This window comes from Rousettus aegyptiacus, unplaced genomic scaffold (assembly GCF_014176215.1).
Source record: "Rousettus aegyptiacus isolate mRouAeg1 unplaced genomic scaffold, mRouAeg1.p scaffold_m13_p_2, whole genome shotgun sequence".
NCBI lineage: Eukaryota > Metazoa > Chordata > Mammalia > Chiroptera > Pteropodidae > Rousettus > Rousettus aegyptiacus.
In genome coordinates, this window is record NW_023416295.1 from 8,863,530 (window position 1) to 8,885,803 (window position 22,274).

At 38.2% G+C, this 22,274-nt stretch overlaps 1 long non-coding RNA gene across 1 annotated transcript in view; it reads left to right on the forward strand.

Annotated features, from left to right (window-relative positions):
* Window positions 1-1,919: 1,919 nt before the first annotated feature.
* The window catches only part of LOC118613798, a 53,186-nt gene continuing 32,831 nt past the window's right edge, over window positions 1,920-22,274 (forward strand). The window contains exons 1-2 of the long non-coding RNA XR_004955885.1: window positions 1,920-2,046; window positions 2,633-2,711. This is a non-coding gene — a long non-coding RNA (uncharacterized LOC118613798). The remainder of the gene's footprint in view (window positions 2,047-2,632; window positions 2,712-22,274) is intronic.

Here is a 22,274-nt window from a genome sequence, read left to right on the forward strand (position 1 = left end):
AATCTTTACAATTGTAATTCCCGTAGAATTTATGAAATCTAAAATACAAGGGTCATTTTCATTGTTTGAGATTATTTGAAAAATAACTGAAGGGTTTTTTTTTTTTTCCATCTTAAAGGAGGAATACACACACACACCATTTCGAATGATTAAGATGTGATTTAACAAGTCTGTTACAATGTATCGATTATCTCTCTTTAGCAATTGCCCTGATAAATGTGTAAAGTCCCCTTAGATTCTGCTGCATCATGTGATGCCTGTGAGTTGAGGTGCTGTTTGAAAAGTTCTCTGTTATATCCTGGAAAATCAAAGGAAGAAGAAAGGAATACCAAATTTATTCACACTTAAATATAAATGATAGCAGGAACAAAACACATTAACGAAAGCTTTATTTTGAGCTAGTGGTTTCAACTCATTATCATTTTATGCTTAAAAGGCACTCCCCTATTGCCTAAATTGGTCCCCAGAGCCTTTTGGATTGTTCATGGCACATGTGCCTGGTTATGGACCCCAATTTCTACCCGACCCCCAATATAGTGTAAATTTTATAAGTATAAAATTAAGTTAAATGATGTATATCCTATAATAGTTATAAATATGCAAAAATGTGATCTAATTTTCTTGATTTTCTTAGAATGTGGTATTTTGTTTATTTGTTTTTTTTTTTAAACCACCAAAAGGAGGGGGTGGTTTAAGCTATATATGACTGTCTAAATCCTGTTATTATACAAGTAATTTTTGTTTTCTTCCTCAGGAAGAAAATTTGAGCCATCTGAGGTGAGCTCTTCCTTCTGAAAAACTTTGCTCTTATGGTTTTAAGATCTAAATCAAGCACCACTGTGCTATGAATAATTCAAAAGTAATGAAAACAAAATATCTCAGCTTTCACTGTACCTATAGGTTTGAAGGCCACCTTAAATGGTTAAACCCTGCATTGCAATTCGAGGGCCAACCCAGACAATAGGCACAGCAGACATCACATCTCAACCTTTGCGTAAGGTGGTCTCCTTGGAACTCCTTCCTCTCTGTCCCGCCATTGGGTAACCAGTGTTTTCCAGCTCACCGTACAGTAATCCTCTGTAAGAAATACTTTCACCATGACTCAGAACACAAACAGGATTGACAGAGAGCTTTACGATACAGCAATTTCCTTTCCTTATATGTCTGATATACACCACTTTCTATTCCTATTTCTATTCTGTTATTAACTTTATTCTAAGTCAATTGATTTATCCTAAGTTAATCCACTAAATTGATTTCCTGACCTACTTGGTTGTGATCCACAGTTTGAAAACACAATTTCATTGTGACTTTAGGTGCATTTATATCTTTCATTATGGTTTCAAGGCAATCTGTTTTAAAAGATTAATCTGTTTAAAGGTTTTTAAAAGTTATCAGAGATTCATATTATTATAGACATGTTCTAAATACTTGTTCCACTAGAGATAATTAATATGTAAATTAAATGTTTCAAAATCTTATTACTTAATTTCTTCCAATGCATCTCTAATATATCTTGCTAGAGAAATTAGCAAGTGAAACATTATCTAATCTGGTTTTACTTAGTCTTCTAGTGTTTTGTAAGAGGTTCTAAAGAGCGAAGTGCCAAAAAGGCCATGTATCCTGATAGCTCACTGGTAGTCATGACGTATAGCGTGTTAGAATTCGTGGAATAAGGAACCAATTTCCAAGAAAACTGCTAAAGGATGTTTTTGAGATAACTGCATGGAAAACTCAGAGTCTTAGGAACCAATTATAATTCTTGACTCCAAAGCCACAAAAGGAAAACACACTGAACAAAATCATTTCTAAGATCTGGAAAGTTAACGCCACAAATCAACTTAGAAAATGTTTAACTCCACACCCCAGTCATCTTGCCGCACTTTGGTCTCAACGGGGCAGTGACTCGCTGGGCAGCTTTCACTGGAAAGTGTGTGTGTCGTCAGGATGCAGATCCTTCTCTTTGTAAAGTCAGGGATACTGTCAGCCTCTTCTGATTCCCACGATCTTACCCGTCATTAATAGGCTATGCAAGCACACCTGGAGGTTAGATGGTCCTTCTGAGTAACTAAAAGGGATCCTTTCTGGAAGTGAAAATATATTTGAAGTTTTGTCATGTCCGAGCTAAATATAAGCACCACATCTTATTATTCATTAATGTGGGTCTTTTGATAGGTTGGCAGACACAATCCGAAATCTAGCAGAGCCACTGAAGTCTGATGATGGGTAGACTAATGTAAAAATTTTAGAAATGCTTTGACTCTCTTGACTCAGTAAAATTTTATTCTCTTGAGTTGCCGCTGTCCAATATGGTGGCACTATCCACATGGAGTCATGAAAATTATAATTAAGTAAAACTAAAAAAAATAAAAGTTCGGTTCTTGAGTCATAGTGTCCACATTTCAAGGGCTCAATATCCATTACTGCGAAGTTTCTATTAGACCGCACTTTTCTCAACAGAGAACGTTTTATTTGGTTAATATCTGATTTCATTGGTCACTTGTCTGATTGTTGAAAATGAAGCATGGCAGGGAGGTTGAAATGTGACAGTGGAGCCTTGTCCACACTGAGAAAACGTTTATTTTAGCCTCTGCAGGCCTTTTATCTTACTGTCTCCTGTTCTCACTGACAGGGGTCCGTCCCAGCTCTCGCCTTGAGTCTCTCCAGTTCATCTTTCTCCCTGCGTCTGGACCTGCCATTCTAAATCACAGGTCAGTCTTCAGTCTTTTTTTTTTTTTTCCTTATAGAACTGTGAATGTTTCTCCTTATTCACAGAGTACCTTTTCTTCTTGCGATGGGTTCAACCTGGTGCACATCAGCAGGTCGTACTCTCTTCCTCTGTGTAGTCTGTGCTCTGGTGACACTCTTAGCCACCTACCCAAGCATCTGTAGTCCTTTGCTCACACTGTCCCTCAGAGCGCCATGAAAAATGTCTGTGCCTCTTGGTTCAATTTACATCAGAACCTTTGTGAAAACGTCTGTAATCCCATCAAACCGAAACGGCCTTTTTAAAGAGCTCACAGCATTTTACTTGCACCTCTATTAAAACATTTTTCCCATTACATTTTTACATCTAACTGTCTTGCTGAGTTATAAACTTTTTGAAGAAAATGAGACCCTGCATCTCTGTATCCTCAATAGTTTGCTACTGATAGCTGCTTAATAAGAAATATATAGAGCGAGTTAAATTTCATTTGGAATGAGGAATAGAAAAACTGGCTAACTGGAGTCAAGTGAGGATTTGCTTAGAAAAAAAAAAAAATCCCCGGGGGTTGTGTAGGGTTGTAAAGGATGCAGACGGGAGGAGGACTGAGGTTAAGATGAGAAATCTAACCTTGGCAGAGCCGAGGAGCATAACAGAGTAGTGAGGCGGCATTGCAGGCTGCCAATGTTTCATAGGTCACAAAACACCACAAGGCATTCCTCCTGATGGAGACCAACCTCAGGCAGCGTGAGTCACTCTCTCCCTGAGCTCATATGGCACTTAATCCATAGCTCTGCTCTCTTCTGTGTCCTCGGGCTGGGCACTTCGTGGCGTCAGTGCCACTGTCCTACCCTATCTCCCCTCCTGACCACATGCTCTGCCCTGTCCATCCTAGGTTCGTACATCTGGTAAGATGTAAATTGTGGCTGAGTACATCCAACCATGAGCTAAGAAATGAAAGGTCACCACAGGTAGAATGTAAAACATGTCAGATGGTCTAGTGCAATTGGAATGTGGATCGCGTTGCCGGAGTTATTTATTTTTAAACAGCATGGGGGTCTTCGGGGTCTTCGCCACTATTTAATCCAGAGATATCTTGGCATGCCTGGAATTCCGAAAGCCGTTTGATCAGTCATCACTGCTTTTTCTTCACAAAGGGCTTTGTGTGTGTGTGTGTGTGTGTGTGTGTGTGTGTGTGTGTGTGTGTTTGCTAGAGATAAAACTCTCTTTCCTCACCTTTGAAAGGAAGCTCTAAACGTTTAAAACTGTTTCCTCTTTTGCCTTTTCTCTTTCTTTGTTTCCCAGGGCCAGTGTGAGGTGCAGGAGAATTTGGAGGCGCAGTGGGAAATGTGAGCCTCTTTTCCTTAACTTGGACGAAAGTTCATCAGAGCACATGTGTGGTCAGGGAGGCTTAAAAATAAAGCTGATTTCTAAAGGACAACAAGGAAAAAAACATCCATTAAGCTTTCAATAAGCTGCTTTTTTCTTAAGGAATCAGTCGATTTACTTACCAAAAAAGGCAACGCACTCTTCCAAAAGGACCCTTTGAGTAGAAGGAACACGTAAATTCCAAGAAAAGTTAGTTAGAAAGAACAGTTTATTCTCACTGGTTCCTTCTCATCACATCAGTATTTATTCCCCCCAAATGCCCTTTATTTATTCATTCTCAGCCATCGGAGGTGTCTGCATGTTGGTCAGTCATAAAGAACTTTTCTGAACCACAAAGACCCTTTTGGGACACCAAGTGGAGACCTCAGCTATCCTTTTAAATTCTCAGAACTCCAAACCCCGATGTCCGCAGAGACGAGCAGGAGGGCTACTGCAGGAAGGCAGAAGCCTAAGTAGTTGGGATGTAGGCCTCTGACCAAGAAAATCACTGAGCTGTTCCAACATGAGTGGGTTTGCCATCAATCCATAAGATGGAGATAGGGTGTGCCAGTTTCAGACTGTGTAGCTTCTGTTTACTGAAACTGTAACACATATTCATTGTAAGCTACAATTATCCACAGTTTAGTCTGTTTATGAAACCGTTTTGTGGTTATTTATTAAAAATAAAATTTATGTGTGCTTATTGAAGCTATATTTTGGCAGGCAAAGGAGGTTGGCAGAAATGTCTGAGTCAACAGCCAGGCTTCTAGCCACTCTTTATGTCGTCATATAAAAACTTGTCAAATAATATTTAGTTTTTAATCTTCAGTTGCAAACATAGGGTAGTCATGAAAATATTCTGCGAGTAGGTCTCCTTGAAACAAGAACCTGGGTGTTTGGGTTTCAGTAAAGGTGATAATTAAGTTTCTGGCTTGTTTAGGGGTAATCTGTTATTCCTTTTCTTCCGTCGACTTATATTACCCTTGTTTTTTTTTTTTCAGTTTCTTCATGTCTTTAAAGAGCTGTTTTACAATAATATTATTGTATAAGCTATCTGTTTACCTACCAATTCTGAAATTCAAAGATAAATATATTACTCATGCTTAAAGAGGAATTATTTTGCAACTATAGTCATGGTAGTCTTTTACTGGAGATTCTTTGAATGCAAATGGACGATTTATTTTTCTGGAAATTTTTAGTTATTTAAATCATTCTACGTATTTTTTTAATGCCTTCTAAGAAGGAGATTCTTTTTAAAGGCATCATAGTTGTTAGATTCAAGAATGCGTAGTTCATCTTAATTAGCTACACACTTTCAAATGAGCAGAAATGATAGGGGTTTGTTGATAGGGATCTGAATGGGAAAAATGGTGCCATTTAGTAACAGTCCTTGGAATTAGAATATACTGCGAATAGGTAGAATGTTCTTAGCTTTGCATTTGCTCCTGCAGAGATTCAATGGGAGAAGAAAGAAGGTCTTAGTATGAAATTATTCAAGAAGAAATTTTCCTGAAGGGAGTTTTTGAGACGTGATAAACAGGAGTTGAAAAAGCACAGCCCCATGTTCTTCTCGCTGCCTTAAATACCTTGGGTATGAGTCATTGCTGAGGTTATGCATTAGTTTGTCATGAAAGAATTTCTGATTCCAACTTTATAAGACAGTTGCACATTGTACATATCAATTGTGTCCTGTCTCTCTGTTGCCTTTCTTCACTGGAGTTTGGCTATTCCAGTAGAACTGTTCGAGGATGCTCTTATGGGTAGTAACTTGGTTCTGCAATTCAGTATTTGTTGCTAAGTCATATAATTCAGTTTCACACACTTTTTAATTTATTGGGTGTCTTCTGTGAACAGAGTTCTATGCCAGCTATTACAGAGAATATCACATTTAAGACAGAGCAATTCAGTGTAAGAAGCTTACAAATTGATGAAATGTGTTATCTGTGAGTGATCTGCATCCTATAGTTTGTAGTAGTTTGGACATCATTAACAGAATGAAACCTGAAACATCCTGAGGCTTGCCACAGTTTGGTGTATTTGAAGACAGACTCAGTGTGACTGGAGGAGGTGAATGTCAAGAGAGGAATCTGTCTGGATCAGTAGGACCCCAAAAATACCATTGCCGGGTTTCTAGCATGGAGGCAAAGTTGTTATAGACCGTGTTCCTGAGGATGCAGTCTGAGACAGAGTTGAGTGGAAAGGTTGTTTCTTAAGGAGTGCTCTTAGGATTAGCATCTAATCATGGCAGAAGGGGAAAGATGAAGGATGAGGCAGAGCCAGAAGGTGATTTGGGGTTTTGGCCTAATGACAGCTCTGGCTGACCTTACCGGGAGCAGTGTTCAGAGTGATCCCAGTGATGCTGAGATGGTTGGGCACAGAGACCTCTGAATTCATTGAATCATCATTGGATGTGGTGTGACCTGGGGCAAAGTAGTTCTTTGCAGCCAAGGCGACCTTGAAGGGTCCGATATCACTCTCAACCTCTGGATAACAAGTCCTTCATTGATGCAGAATCTGAGTGATGCAGCTCAGTGTCCACCACAAATAACTTTATTCACATTTTAAAAAATCAGGCTGGCCCTTGTTGCAGAATAGGATAGAGAGGAACAAGAGTCTGAGTGGGAAACCAGGCAGGTGGAAGATGATGGTAGTTTAAACTCTAGGGGGACTGCAGGATGGCAGAGAAGTAAATGGAATCCAAAGATATTTTTGACACAGGAATAGGATTGGATGAGGGAAGTAAGGGAGAGAAAGACACCAAGGATAAATCTCAAAGTTTGGCCAGTTGGATAGAAATACCATGTACAGAGGAGCGGAGCCCCAGAGGGGGAGAATTTTGTGTAGAGGGGAGCTGTGGGATTAAAGAGTTTCCTTCTGGACATGTTCGGCTTGATACATGGGTGATTCAACCCCGGGGGAGACACTCAGTAGACAGCTGGATACGTGATCCTGGAGTTTAGAAAAGAGGTCTACAGTGCTGCTTTACATTGTTGCTGCTGCTGATGCAGACAAGCCCTGACTCCTGGGGAGAGAAGGTTTCTGGTAGAAAGAAGGTTCAGCAGAGAATTGGAAGGAATGAAAGCGGAGGACTGAACAAAGGAGACTGAGGAGGCGAAAGGGAGGGTTAAAAAAACACCAGGACAGTGTGATGTTGTGGAAGTTTAGCGAGATCCTTGCAGGAGGTGTTTTGTGGCATATCTTTGAATACTAATAAAAACACCTATTTCAATGTTTATTCATTTATGAACAACTGAGGCTTGTTTACTGAGACTTGTTTAACATATAATTCACCCACATCGACTGTACAGTTCAGTGATGTTTTTTCTTCTTTTGTATGTTTACTAAGTTGTGTAACCATCACCATAAATCAGTTTTAGGACATTTTTTCATCACCCAAGTAAGATCCCTCATGTAGAGTCATTTGTTTTTGTTTTTCTTCTGTAAAGTGGCTTTTAATGTCTATTGCTTTCTATTTCTTAAAATATTGATTTGTAGGAACAAAAAATAAGTATTTTAATATTTTTGGGCATAGACTTAAAAATATTTTTTTCAGATTGTCATTTGTCCTTCAGTCTGGTTTGTGGTTTTGCTGTGTAGAGGCTATACAATTTTATGGAGATAAATGTATTGCTTTTTTCTTTTATGGGTTTAAACAACTTTTTGAGATTAGCCTTTTCCGCAAAATTATAAAAATATTTTGCTATATATTTTCCTAGTATTATTTATAACATTTCATTTTTTACATTTTGATTTCTGTTTTATTTGAATTTTATTATTATTTTTTAAGAAGTAGTGATCCAATTTTACCTGGTTTTCCAAACTTCTGGTCCATTGTTCCAAAACCAATTATCCACTAATGCATCTTTCCCCTGCCAATTTGATTAAATTACCATATTCTGTCCATTGGTGAGTCTTTTCTTGCCTCGGCGCCACACTGTTTTATTTACTACCCCTTAGCAATGCATTTTAGTGCCTAAGAGCATGAGACTACATGGAGTGTAGGGTGAGTCTCCACATGGCTGAGTTTGTTCAGAAACTCATTTATTATCCTCTCTGTAGTGTCTCCCCTGGCTTTTTTCCTCCCTCTGGCTGTAATCCACCCCTGATCCCAAGTAGACCCTGCCCATCCCAAGGCTTCAAGTCTATTTATTTTAGTCACCAAACTCTCAAAATAAATCTGGTTCTTCAGCCAGACTGGTAATTTGGAAGTTTGACTGTTTTGTTTGCATGAACGTCCAAATTGGCTTGGCTGCCTGGTAATCTGAGGGTAGCTCACCATCATCTGCAAGGAGCCTGTTTTGTGGGTAATGTAAGGTAAACAGTATCTTGAGATGCCTGAAAAGAAGGCTTGACTATTACAATTTTATTGCCAATTGACATATTTAATTGCGTTCTCTGTAAGTAACAGACTTGTGTCAGTTTCGTATTATGTTTCACTCCGTCTTTCTGGTAGTCTTCAAATAAAGCTGGAGTTGAGGGTCATTTTTCCACTGGCTGTTTAATGACATTGGCTGTCTTTACCCATTTCATCAACTCAAAAGTTTTGCTCTGATTCTGCAGAGTAGTTTTTCTCATGCTCCCTTTTTATAAATTTATTTATTGCATACACAAAAAGCAAAAGCTGTTTATTAGCACAAAGACATTGAGATTTCAGTAACTGTGGCCTGTGAAATTAGAAGAGCTCAAAAAAGGATGGGAAACTCTTTCACAGGCAGCTTCTCTGCCTCTGACTGTTCACGAGGACAGAGTGATGTTATGTGAGATTCTTGTAGAGAAGTCTCCCACTTAACCACATTTTCTCTTTCCACGGTTTCAGTAACCTGAGTTCAACAGCAGCGCAAAATATTAAATGAAAAATTCCACAAACAAACAGTCCATAAGTATCAAATTGCGTGTCTCTCTAAGTGGTTTGATGAACTCTTGGGCCGACCGTTAGGTAAACCATCCCTTTGTCCAGCGTCTCCACGCTGTCTAAGCTCCCCAGCCATTAGTCCCTTCATGGCCGTCTCCCTTATCAGATCGCCAGTCGTGGCTTCCCAGTGCTTGTGTTCAGGCCCCCTTATTTTACTTAATAACGGCCCCAAAGTGCAAGAGTAGAGAATTCAGATATTTCAAAGAGAGGCTGTGAAGTGCTGCTTTTAAGTGAAAAGGCGTGTATAGCACAATACGATGTTTTGAGAGAGATGACATTCACATAACTTTTACTACAACAGTATATTGTTGTAATTTTATTGTTAATCTCTCACCGTGCCTAATTTATACATTAAATTTTATGATAGGTATGCATGTGTAGGAAAAATCACAGTATATATAGGGTTTGGTAACATCTCAGTTTCACGCACCCACTGAGGCATTGGAATGTATCCTCCTGTGGATAAGGGGTATGACTGTGTATGCCTTTCCTCTACCGTGATGAGTGAGAGGTTGTCAGGTACACCCGAAGTTGTATAGGTAGTATTTATGTCTTAGTTAAAATGTAGGACGCTAGAACTTTTATCCAGAGCAAAAATCTGGGGTGGTCGAAGATGCAGAGCTGGAGCCTGAAGATGTGCGTTCAAATCCTGGTTCCATACGTTAGTAACCTCGTGCAGGACAGTCAACTTCTCTGAACCGCTGACGACTCCTCTGTGAAAGGAATAGATAATAAACACCTATCTCATAGGTGTTGTGTGACTATAAAATAACACACGTGGATATCTGTTAGGATAAGAAGCTACAGAAATCTCGAGTGGTGTTGAGATTAAGTTTCCAGACTTTCTTGGGCTTGGAAGTGCTAATGTTAATTGAAGGAAAGTAAATTACGGGGTTCATCTAATCCAACGGGTCATAGATGGTCAAATACAACATCATTTCATGTACCACTGCAAAAATACTCTCAATTTTATCAGGTATAAGACATAACCTGATTTATGAGATAATAAAATCTGAAATAACTCTGTCTTAGAATGGATTAAATAAAAGTAGTGAAAATGCTAAATATTTGCATGGACTGGAGAGTAGGTCAGTCTGAATTAGTGATGACTCAGACCTATAGAATCTTTTAAGAAGAGATATGAAACTTTTGAGTTATAAGAACTGAAATGGATTAATGGGTCCCTAGAGCAATTGCCTTAATGAATAGAAAATTCATTTATAATTGGCATGTTTTACAGGAGTCAGACTATGATAATTGTTTGGGCCCATTATAAATCCTTGCCACCTGGCCCCAGCTGGGCCGTGAGCTAATCCTCCCATTTAGCTCTGTGGGACCCTGTTGAGTTTTTCACAGGAGACATTTCGAGTGCTGTTCACATCCTCCAGGCTCCTGTCCTTATGTCCATCGGCCAGTCAATGATTTCCTCACATTTACTTGAGTGTGAGCAACTGCAATTGGCTGATCTTCATTCCAACATGTCCTTCCATTTTAATGAAAAATTCATCTTTTTTCTTCCAAGGTTACGCCTTCATTTTTTTTCTTACCTTTTCTTGAGATTTTGTTTTATGTCATCTCTTCTCTTGATTTTTTCATTAGTCTGTCTATTTTGCTTACTAGTGGGTTAACATTTTCTAAAACAAACAAACAAAAAAACCCCTAATAACCTCTAATTTTTAGAGGTAATATAGTCATCAATATATGCATGAGGTATAGAACCACATCCTACAAGTTCAAATCCCATCTTATCTACTTACCAGCTGGATACATTGGGCAAATTTACTTTACACATCTGTTCTTCAGTTGTTTTCACTTGGAAATTTGGGCCATGATAGTTGTATTCGCCTCAGAGAGTTGTTGAAAGATTGAGCTAATATATATAACATACTTAGAACATTGTCTGGCACAGAGTGAGTGTTGAGTAAGTGTTATCTAACATTGTTATCAGTCCTCAATTTACTAGTATGTTTTCTCTCTTTTATTCTTATCTCACTATCAACAACAACAAAATGTTATTTTTTGAAACCACCACGTTGAACTGACAGTATTATTCTACATGTCTGGTTCTGAAACATTTTCTTTCATGCCACTTACGCTGGAGAAACTTAAAGACATAAAGGCTGATGGATGTAAAAGTATTACATATTCCTCAAATCTATTTTAACTCATTCTCACTTCTGATGTCCAAAGGCAATCATTAACTTTTTCTTTCTATCCAGGGCAGTGATTTTTTTCTATAATTTTATAAGGGATGTAAATTTGATCCTTGTGTTTCTAACTGCCAAGTCTCAATAATTATATTCATAGAAAATTACGTAAAGACATGCAAGCACATTCCTGAACACTCCACTTTATAAATGCAAAAAAAAAAAAAAAACCCAAAAAACAAAAAACAGAAAACAACCCAACTTTATATGAATAACGGATATTTATTTGTGTAAGTATACTCATTACATTTTTCTTTAAAAATCTGTTCAATAGAATTCTCTCTTTTCTCACTCGCTATGCCTTAATGTTCTCCAGGGCTTGTTTTGGAAAGGCGAGTTAAATGATATAAGTGTGACTCAGAACTCATAAACTCCGGAACAGTATTATTATAATTGTCAACAAATTGTTGTGATTATAAAACATGTATATGTTTTTTTTTTTTTTTAAACTCAAGAAGCAATGTAAACCTTTGAAGCAATGATTAACTACACAAAGAAGACATAGGGCAGGAGTTGACAAACAACAGCCCAGTTGCTCAATCTGGCCCACCACTTGTTTTTGTAAATAAAGTTTTATTGGAATGCAGCCATACTCATTTATTTACATATTATCTATGGTTGCTTTTGCCTTAAACTAGCAGACTTTAGTAGTTGTGGCAGACACCATATGGTTCACAGAGCTTATGGTATTTATTATCTGTCCCTTTACAGAAAAAGTTTGTAGGTACCTGACACAGGGTATCAAAGAAATCTAGCTTTTTGTCCTAGTTCTACTCAGCTATTCTCATATGGCTTTGGATTCATGACCCAAATATCTGTCTTTTTTTTTTTAGGAAATAGCTTAGTTTGTGTGTATGTGATGCAATGATAAAACAGTTAAGTTAAATTTTAGAAGTTAAATTTTTTCATATAAAGAATAAGAAGACTAATGTTTATCTTGAGGGTAGGTGAGAGCCATCTCAGATGCTAAGGCCTGGGGAAGATATGTTGAAGCTTTGAGAAATTGTTACTCTAGTTCACTCCATGGGTACCCTCTGCAGTGCTATTTAGGGAAAACTATTTTGTATTTGCTAGGTCAAAAGTGATCTATTTTGTACATCTTTGATTGTAGAACAGGTCTAGGTGAGATAATTTCCATTCCCTCTCCCATGCTAAAGGAACAATTATTGGTTTAAATTTGCTTTAAAATGCTCTAGAAAAGGCACGAGTGATGATGTACAACAGGAGCGTTCGTGGCCTATTCTGATCTGCAGAAAGCATGCTTTCTGTCTTACTGTCCACCTTTAGAGATCAGCTCATTCATTCATTCATTCATTCATTCGAAAGCTGTTTACTTACTCTCTTCCAGTACTCCATTCCACATAATCGAGATCCAACAACGAAACAAACAAACAAACAAAGCAGGTCATTCTACCTGAAGAAAACTCATTATCTTGCAAATTACATAGCATTTTAGAAGTAGATGTAGGAGAGAAAAAAGAGATCAGGCAGGGGAGGTTTGGAAGTTTTTGACCTTGACATCTGGAAGCATGTAGTTACCCTTACCAGCGATGGAAAAACTATTTAGAGCTGGTTCCCTGAGGAAGAAGAGAAATTCGATTTTTGTCACATCGAGTTTTCAACATCTGTTAAACCAGTGGAGGTGATGAGTATGCTTTTGAATATACCAGTGTGGAGTTTGCCAAGTGACCTGGGCTGCAATTATAAATTAGAGATTATTAGGATAGGAAATATTTAAAGCCTTGAGACTGATGAAATCACCAAGGGGGTGAGTGAAGAGTGAGAAGAAAATAGGAATTAGGACTGAAAACTGCAGAATTGCAGTGTGTGGTGCCCAGGTTGATGAGAATGGAGACGTGGGGTGAGGGATTGGTCAGTGTCAGGAACAGGGGGAAAGGCGCGGGAAGGAAGGGCCGGCAGGGAGGGAAGTGCATGTCAGGTACTGCCGACGGGTCAAGCAATTGGAGGACGTCAGAGGTGACCTTTACAGGGACAGTTCGGGGGACGGTGGGAGTGAAACTGGAGTGGGTTCAAGAGAAAATGGGGCACGAGAAATTGTGTAAATAGGAGAGATGAGGCAGTCACTGGAGGGGGAGGTTATATTAGTATCGAGACCTTTTTTTTTTTTTTTAATGGGAGGAATAACAGCCTGCTTTATGCAGATGAATGATCCAGGAGAGAGGGAAACGCCGATGAAGCGGAAAAGAGTGGATAGTTAGTAGAAAACACCCTTGAGTAGGCAGGAGAGGATAAAGACTTGTGTATAAGCAGAAGAGGTTGATCTTACAAGTGCATGCAACCGGGGGAAGCCAGAGGGCAGGCAGAGGGGAAGGGTGCGGGTGCTGATGGGTGGGTGGAAGCGATAGCGGCAGTTCTGTTCGTTGTTGCTATTTCTTGTTACCCTAGGAAGCAGAGTCATAGGTACAGGTGAAGAGGGAAGAAGTGAGGAACTTCCTAATAGTCACGCAGGCGGGCGGGAGGAATGGTGGAGTAAGGAATCGAGAAGGGTTGTCTTGCCGCAGGGAGGAGCCACTGGAATAGTGGCCCCAGAGTTAAAGCGATATTAGGTATTCTTTAGCCCTGCCTAGTTCTTCTAATAGAGGCCAGGCATGGGTTGAGGTTTGGTCTGAACTCGGTCAGGGTTTAGTTTTTTTTGACAAATGAGTAAAATGGCAGTAATATGAATACGAGTAATATGAAGTAGGGTGTTTAAGGGACTTTCAAGGGAGAGATGAGGTTGTGGTAGGGTTGAAGGGTTATTAGCTGTAGTTAAATTGAGTGTGAGATTCTTGGAAATGGATGATAGAGGTGTTTTAGTTTTTGGTAATAGTGAGTAAATTGGAGCAAGTGCCAGAATCATATAGAAGACTGGTTAAGTGGGAATTGCTGGGCCCCACAGCACATTTCCTGACGCAATAGGGCCAGAGCAGAATTTCCATTTCTAGCAAGTTCCCAGGTGATAGGAAGGCTAACCAGTGAGAACCACTGGTCTGGCATATGAGCATGGTAAATAAAATAACTAGGGTAGGTGGAAGAACATGATTAGAAAAATGTATTCAAGAACCTAAGAAGCCAGAATGTTGGAAGAATTACCTCTTTGAAGTTAGAAAATGTCAGAGAGGAACAGCAGGTCCAGGAGCTAAAGTCATTGGGAATTGAGGGGGGATGGCTGCCCTAGGAGGGGGAGCTGGGTGGTAAAGTCTGAACCATGAGATTCAAATCTGGATGTTTTAGTGAATGAACAGGGTTGGGGATGGGGCTGCAGGGCCGGAAGCAAGGTTGGGCAGGTTGGGCCTCGTACATGTCCAGGGAGTGGCATTCACATCTGGTACCTTAGAAGGAGAATGGTTTGTCAACTTCATTGACACATAGGAATACACTTCTCCAATTCTAAGCCTACGAGTATGTAGGCTGTACATGTGCTCAAATTATTTCTTCCCTAAAAAGAAAATGCCTTGGCCTGCTTGAAATTGTGGGTGTTTAGCTCTCCCTTGGGTTACGTAAAGAGAAAAAGTGCAGTCATCTCTCTCCCCCCACCCCCAACACATACACCCCCTGTGCCCAAATGAGAATTAATTCTAACGTGTAGAATCATTAGAGTTCTCAGAGTTCAAAGAATATCACAAAACTCTCCCAATAAAGATTAAACAAAAGCAAGGGCTCTACTTTTTGATATCTGCTATTTAATCTAAAAAGTCTGCCAAACAATCCCACGAGGTTATCTCATTTTAGAAACTGCAGAAACAGCAGCTCACAAGGATTAAATCTGTTCCCCTGCCATTTTTTTTCCCTTCCAACGTTCCACTCTCTTTCCTTTCCTCTCTTTTTTCTACCTAGCTGTATATATCTTTTGACCAAACACCGTCATCCGTTAAAACAGATTTATAAATGCGCAACGTTACTCATTTTCAGTGTAGCTCCAGTGGAAGACAAGAGAAGTCGAGGGAGCAGACAAGATGGCACTGGGTCCATCCCTTCAGTGGGACCCCCACGAGCGCCCTCTGTGGGCATGGCATTACCCGCTGGAGAGTGTGGCTCTTGGAAGTTTATGGCTAGTGTTTGAGGACGGCCTAGAACTGGCAAGGAAAGTGGGGCTTTAATTTTCATAATTTTAAAATCCTGCCTTTTAAGCGTATTTTATGGTCTCACAACCACCGTAACGCAGAAACTACAAGGTGAGTTTAAGTTGGCTGAATGGGACGATGGCACCCTCAGAACACAGATGCAGAGCATTCATTTTCAAATGGCTGTAAAAATCCACTTTAAGGTACTGTTTCTCAAGATGAACTGAATTAAGAAAATTTTCTGAGCGCGAAGAAAACTAAGCTGAAGTTGGAGAGGGTTTTTGTTTTAGGGAATCACTTGATTTAAGTTTGTCTGGTTTTTGTTTGTTTCTTTCTTGTCCTGGTATTGTATGTGAGGTCCTTTAAAGAAAAAATTATATGTCTTAATATTTTCCCTGTAGTATTTGAGATATCATAATTATGTTTAAAGCCTGTTTTTATAAATATGGAAAATATGCTCAACCTGCAAAAGCAATGTGTAAATAATTGAGGAAGTTAAATGTGATGGTGATATAAAGAGTAATTTACTTTTGATGGCCCTTTTAAAATATTGAGGTATAATTACATACAATGTGTGGATCTTAAGTGTTCGTGTTGAGGAATTTTGACAATTTTTTATTGTTGAATAACTCTCACTGTAAACAAGATTTTTATCATCAGTGAAAGGCCAGCTGTGCCTCTCTCTGGTCAGTACCCACCCGCCTCGTCTGGTGGCAACCAGCCCAAGTTTACTGCCTCTAGTTTGCAGGGCAGGAAATTGCTAGGAGTTTGACAGTAAGTTTCCAGGTGTCGTTTGCTTTATGTTTATCTCGCTTGGGTTTACTGAGCTTCTTGGATGTTGCATTAACTTTTATCAGTTTTAGAACAGTCTCAGCCACCATGTCTTCAAATATTCTTTCTGTTTAATCTCTCTCTTCCTTCCTTCCGGAATTCTAATTACTGTGGTAGGTAACATAGATAATTACCTACATTTAATATTGTCTTCTAAATCTTCAACACTCTCCCCTGACTCCTCTCTCTTCTCTTTTCCTTTTACTTCTTCTTGTGTTTTCTTTGTTCACATTTGTATATTTTTTAACGACTGATTCTTTCCTTTGGAGATCCAGTTTGCCATTAAGCGAATTCTTTATTTTTAATTTTTAATTTTTATTTCTACTATTTCCATGTAATTCTTTTACCACAATTTCTGTGCATCCACTCAAATTCCATATCTATACGTGCATAGGATACACCTTTTCCTCTAGATTCTTTAAAATTTTTATTATAGTTATTTTTAAGTCTGATAATTATAGCATCTATGCCATCTCAGTCTGTATTTTGCTGCTACTTCTCTTCATTATGAATCACATTTCAATGATTCTTGGTGTGCTTTATAATTTTTGATTTTATACAGAACATTTTGTACATAATAACAGTAGAGTCTGAAGTAAGTTATATTTTTTTCTAGAAAAAGACATGTCGCTTCATGTGCAAATTGGTAGATTGGGGGTCTGAGTCAACCTCATCTGTAGCTGAGCTTGGTCTGGTATTTATTGCAGCTTTAGTTTGATTCAATTTATTACTTGCCTCAAATATTTGGAACACAGTATCATAGTTTTTCCTTCTGTAGGAATTTCGGGCTGAATATTGGTGCGATTCTTCTTTGTGCTTAATAGCCAACCTGCTGGATTTCAAAATTGCACCTAGGGACATATCCTTTCACCCAAAATGTATCTAGAGATTTGTCTTAGCTCTTTTGCCTTGCCCCTAATCTTTGAATCCCTGAGTACTACTTGATAATGAAGAATCACAGGAAAGGTTTGGCATGTGGCTGTAAACTTGCTCTGTGGCTTAGGCTTTTTGGGATTCTATTTTTCCCTGCTAGTCCACACACTGCTGTTATAAGTTGTTGTAGTTTTAGTTCTTTCTCCTTACCACCATAAATTGTAGATTCCTTTATTGCTTGTCTGCCAGGGTTGAGAACAAACACAGTCCTCTGCTCTCCTGTAAAATGCTGAGAGCTTTTTGGAATTGAGTTTTCTTTGATATCTTTGCATCCCCATCACTGGCGGGTTCAGAATACTATGATTTTATTACCGACATGGCTTTTTTTTGGTTTTTAGGGTAAGAGCAATGGTTTCTTACAGCTTTTTATGTTCCAACCAAAAGCAGAACTCTTCTATTTATGTTTCTTAAAAGTACAAATTTGAGGGTCTTTTTAAGATAAAGCCCTTTATTCACTCACATAGAACTTCCTTTTGTCTTTCTACATTTTAAGTAGAATTTTCATTTGTAGCTGTCTAAGTATAAACAGTTAATTAATAAAGATATATGATTTCATAAAAATAATCTGATAAATTTTATACTACTTTGCTAATATAGTTGATGTTGAAAAATGAGAGTAGATAGTACATCTTTTTCTGATAGTAAAAATTCTGAGTACAAGCTATATTAATTGCATATTCATAAAAATAAAACAGGAGGATAAAGAGTTCCTTAGGATAGCATGGGACTATTTTTCAAGTCTTATACTTAAACTTCATTTTATGATAGAATTGAAATTACCATTTTAAATTCTTGTAGACAGAATTCGTGAATTAATTAAGGTTGCATTTACTATAACCAAAGATCAATTTTATTTAAAACAATGATAGGAATCCTTTCCACAGCAAGTAGTTTTTTATTTGCTCCATAGAGTTTAGAGTTAAGGAGGTAAGAATATTCGGGAATAAGGCACTGACTGTTTGAACATCTGCCCATTGATTCTGCTTATAGGAGTTGACAAGGCCAGGACATTATTGTCAAAAGGTTTTTTAAAGTCTGTCCTAAATAAATACAGTCCTTGTCTTCTATTAGGATACCCCAGTACTAAAAAGAAGAGAAAAATATATAAATGACATTTAAGCACATTTAAATTAATTAGTTTTTAGCTGAGATATTTCAAGTTTGTTTTATTTGGTTATGGTAGAGATTCTGTTATTGCTCCTAGTTATTTTTCACACTCTTTGTAAGGAGACTGTACCTTGCTCCCCATTGCAATAAGAACCAGAGTGCCTCTCTGTGGGAAGTAAATGTGTTCCCATCCCCTGAGTCAGGCTTTGTCATTGACTTGACATTGGCTCACTTAAGCTAGTGGAATGTCAGTAGAAGTCACTGCATATGAACAGAAATTCCAGGAGACATCATATTATTTTTCCACTGCTCTTTCTTTCTCTTTGCCCAATATTAGAGTAATTGCTACTCTGGCATCTGCCTGCTACATTGTTATTTAGAAATGTAGCACCTGAAATTTTATTTAGGTATAATTTGAATATTTAGAAACCATGGTTGGCTCCAGTCTTTTACAATTTTAATATACATGTGGAAACTAATAGTGATTTGACAGTTATTTGGTGAAATAAAGTTATTTTATTAGGGCAGTGTTTCAGATGTTCTATAGAGACCCCAAAATATAGTGATTTGAAAAGGGAGGAGTTTTGATTCTTTGTGTTACCATCCCTCGGATCTAGCCTGGTGGGGAAGCCCTGCTCCCTGAAGTCATTAAGGGACTTGGTTTCCATCCATATGATTCTTCCACCAGCTGTGTCATAGTACTTTTCTGGGTGATCAAGGTTGAGCATTAATTTTATATGTACAGCTCAGCAGAACTCGTATTGAGGGGGAAGAGGAGTCATCTGGGGCATGGTGTTTTCTCTTAGAAAACTTCAAAGTTGTACACAGATGGTTTTCACTCATATTCCATTGCAAAGGAGGCTGGAACTATAGTTTCTAGCAGGTTGCCCATGATTCCAGCCAAAACTGAAGGAGGAAGCTCTGTTACCACAAGGAAGATGAAGAGAGTTGGTAAAAAGAGACAGCAGTCTTCACCTCCTTGCTGGTAATCCATTGGCATCCATTTATATTGCATTTGTTTTAGAATTCTTGAGCTAAAAGAGATTTTAGAAGCTATTATACTCAGGCCTCTGAGAAAGACAAATATCTATCTTAATATTTAGCTTTTTGAGAACAGAGAATTTAGAGCTTCTCACATCTACTATGTTATCTTGAGACACTAAACCCTGGAGTACTTTACGGCACCTGGCACATAGATGAAGCCTGATTTAAAACAACATTAAATGGATGCATAATATATTTATTGGGCTTTTAGCACAGTGCTTGTTAGTTAGAAAATATTCAATAAATGTTCATTGAACACAGAATGAATGGCTGATTAAGTAAATTCTCAATTATTAAGTATGAACAGGCTTCCCATTGAAACGGTGAACTAAACACATGGCTTTGTTCTGCCTCCAGACTGGATAAGAATGATAGTAAAAGAATCATAATCAAATATAATCCTAGAAAAAATGTAGCTGGGGCAAACATAGGCAGATAAGGTATTTCAAAACAATTCTTTAGTGATGGAATATAGGACATCGACTAGCAGAGCAGTCATAGGCTTGAACACTCTAAGAGAAGCATGTAGCCAACAAGGAATGCAGGTCTCAGAGGCTGCAGGGATGGTAAAGCATGGGAACGAGAAGGGAGCTGAAAACGGAGGGGCTGATTTCAAGTCTGTACGTAGATCAGTCAGCTCTAATGATACCCGTTCCTTCCCCGACCTCCTCCCATCCAAAAAAAAAGTTATTCTTATTCAGTTGGGCAACTCACTCCCCCCAAACTGGTTTTTGTCAAAGAAATTTAATCAGCATCAACCTTATGGCAGGTGGCGTGACGGAGCTTGATGCTCCAGAGCGTATCTTCCGCAACTTGTCATTTGAGTCCTCAGAATGGAGTCACTTGCCTCAAAGAGGCAAAGAGCCTGCAAGCCGAACAACATACATGCAATAGATATGGAGAGGCCGTCTCAAGAATAAAGCCACTTTTTAAAGTAGTTGGCTTTTATAAATGTGTTAAAGTTAGGAAGTAATTACCTTTTTCAATGGACCGAATTGTGTCTGTCCTCAAATTCATATGTTAAAGCTTTAACCTCCAATGTGACTGTATCTGGAGATAGTGTCTTCAGGAGGTAATTAAGGCTAAATGAGGTCATAAGGGTGAGAAAATAAGAAAGTAAGAAAATAAATTTCTGTCGTTTAAGCCATACAGTCTGTGGTGTTTTGTTATGGCAGCCCAATGTGACTAATACACCTTTCATTATAAATCCTTATTTACAATTTGATTTTTAATCATCTGCAAATGTCTATACTACTTTGAAAAACCATGACAAATAACAAGAGCAACAACAGGAAATAAATGAGACTTTCAGGCTGGTACAGACTAGACCAGTCAGCTTTCCTTCTTATATTTGCAGCAAAAGGGTTTGCCTTAGGTCACCTGATTTGAAATACAACCTGTTTAAAGCCTATAATTTTTTTCTTTTATTCAAAGTGTAGCACTTCCAGTGTTTGCTATTATGTAATATACTTACATTTTAAACGTATTAATTAATTCAAGTATTTTGACCAGTTTGAAAATGTGAATCATGTTCTGATATGATTGGCTGACAGTGACACCAGAATATTTTGAAAGTGTGAAAGGGAAATAATTATCTATATGGATTGCTTACACAGGAAAAGTAATATGAAATACCCACAACATAAACATTCCAAAGAATTTAGAAATATCTGAGCAGTTTCATGTCAACACGTTTGAGAACTTTCCTAACTTAGTGAACAATTATGGAAAAGCTTGACTTGTGGCTCTCCTATACGTTATCTGTGTGACAATAGCAAGTATTGAACTTTTCTGTCTCAGTTTCTTCCTCTATAGCATGAAGACAAGGCTTACATACCCTACTAGAACGAATTAGGTAATGAGTTGTTTTGATGAGGTGCCTCCTACTATTGGCTTTTTGAAAGCTGACCTCAATTTTCTCTCTGTTCTGACAGATAGTTTCACATATTCATTTATTCCCTTCCAGGATACACTGAGGAGGCCTCTGGAAAACAGACTGAAATTTGTGAAAATTTCAGTAATGCAGGCCTCTTGTTATTCCCCAATTGGTCTCACATGCTTTTTGCTAACTCTTGAATTCAATATAGATACTTTGTAAAAGAAACAAAGTGGATTTAACCTTATATAAAAGTTTTTTTTTTTTTCCTAGTGTCAGTTTAGAGGAATCATTTTTCTCTTTTACATTACAAAAAATGATTTAATATTAATAAAGCTATTATAACATTTATAGGAGAATATCAAGTCAATAACATTTTGTGTCCAAACCCACATTAGTTCCTATTAATTATTTGCCTGTTTAGGGTATCACCTCTCCAGCCAAATATCTCTAGTTGTCAAAGAAAATGCTTCCGTTTTCCCCTTTGTTGTTTTTACATCTCTTGAGACATTTAGGAGGAGTAGCGGACATAACAGGGACTGCCGAGGACTCGTACTAACCCACCTTTTCCGATCAGCCAGGCTCAGGCAGCTGCGTGATTCATGGCCTCCTCTGCACACCTGTTTTTTTTTTTTTTTCCTCCGAGCACATAGTGGACTGTGCTTTTCAGTGGTATCGTTGAAGGTCAACCTCCTAGAGCCAAATGATTTCCTGGTTTAAAATCTCATATGAGGTATTTCCATATATATATCCTTGGAGTTGAAAGAATTCGTAGGGTCGGCCTCATTTCTGAAACTAAGAAATGAAGTATTTACAGCAATGTTAATTACACATCTACCTGTTCTCACAGACTTGGCATTGCCCCACTACTTCTTATGGTCAGCAAAATACAGAAGCTATTGGGTTGGGCACAGTATAGTGAAGAATGAGGACTCAAGCGTCAGAATGTATGACCTTGGGTATGAACGACGTCCCCTAATTAGTAAGAAAGCATCACTCTCCTTATTTGTGGTATTTATATTGTAATATTATTGCCATGTAGGGTAATTGTGAAGAAAGAAGATATAATAGATTGAGAGTACTTAGGATTTTACCTGACTCATAGCAAGCAGTCAAGAAGTGCTGGCTAGTATAGCCATAGGGCTTGTGCTCAAAAGAACTTCAAAAAATATGTGTTTGTTAAGTGAAAATGAGTGCTGGCTAGATGAATCCTACTTAACTTTACTTG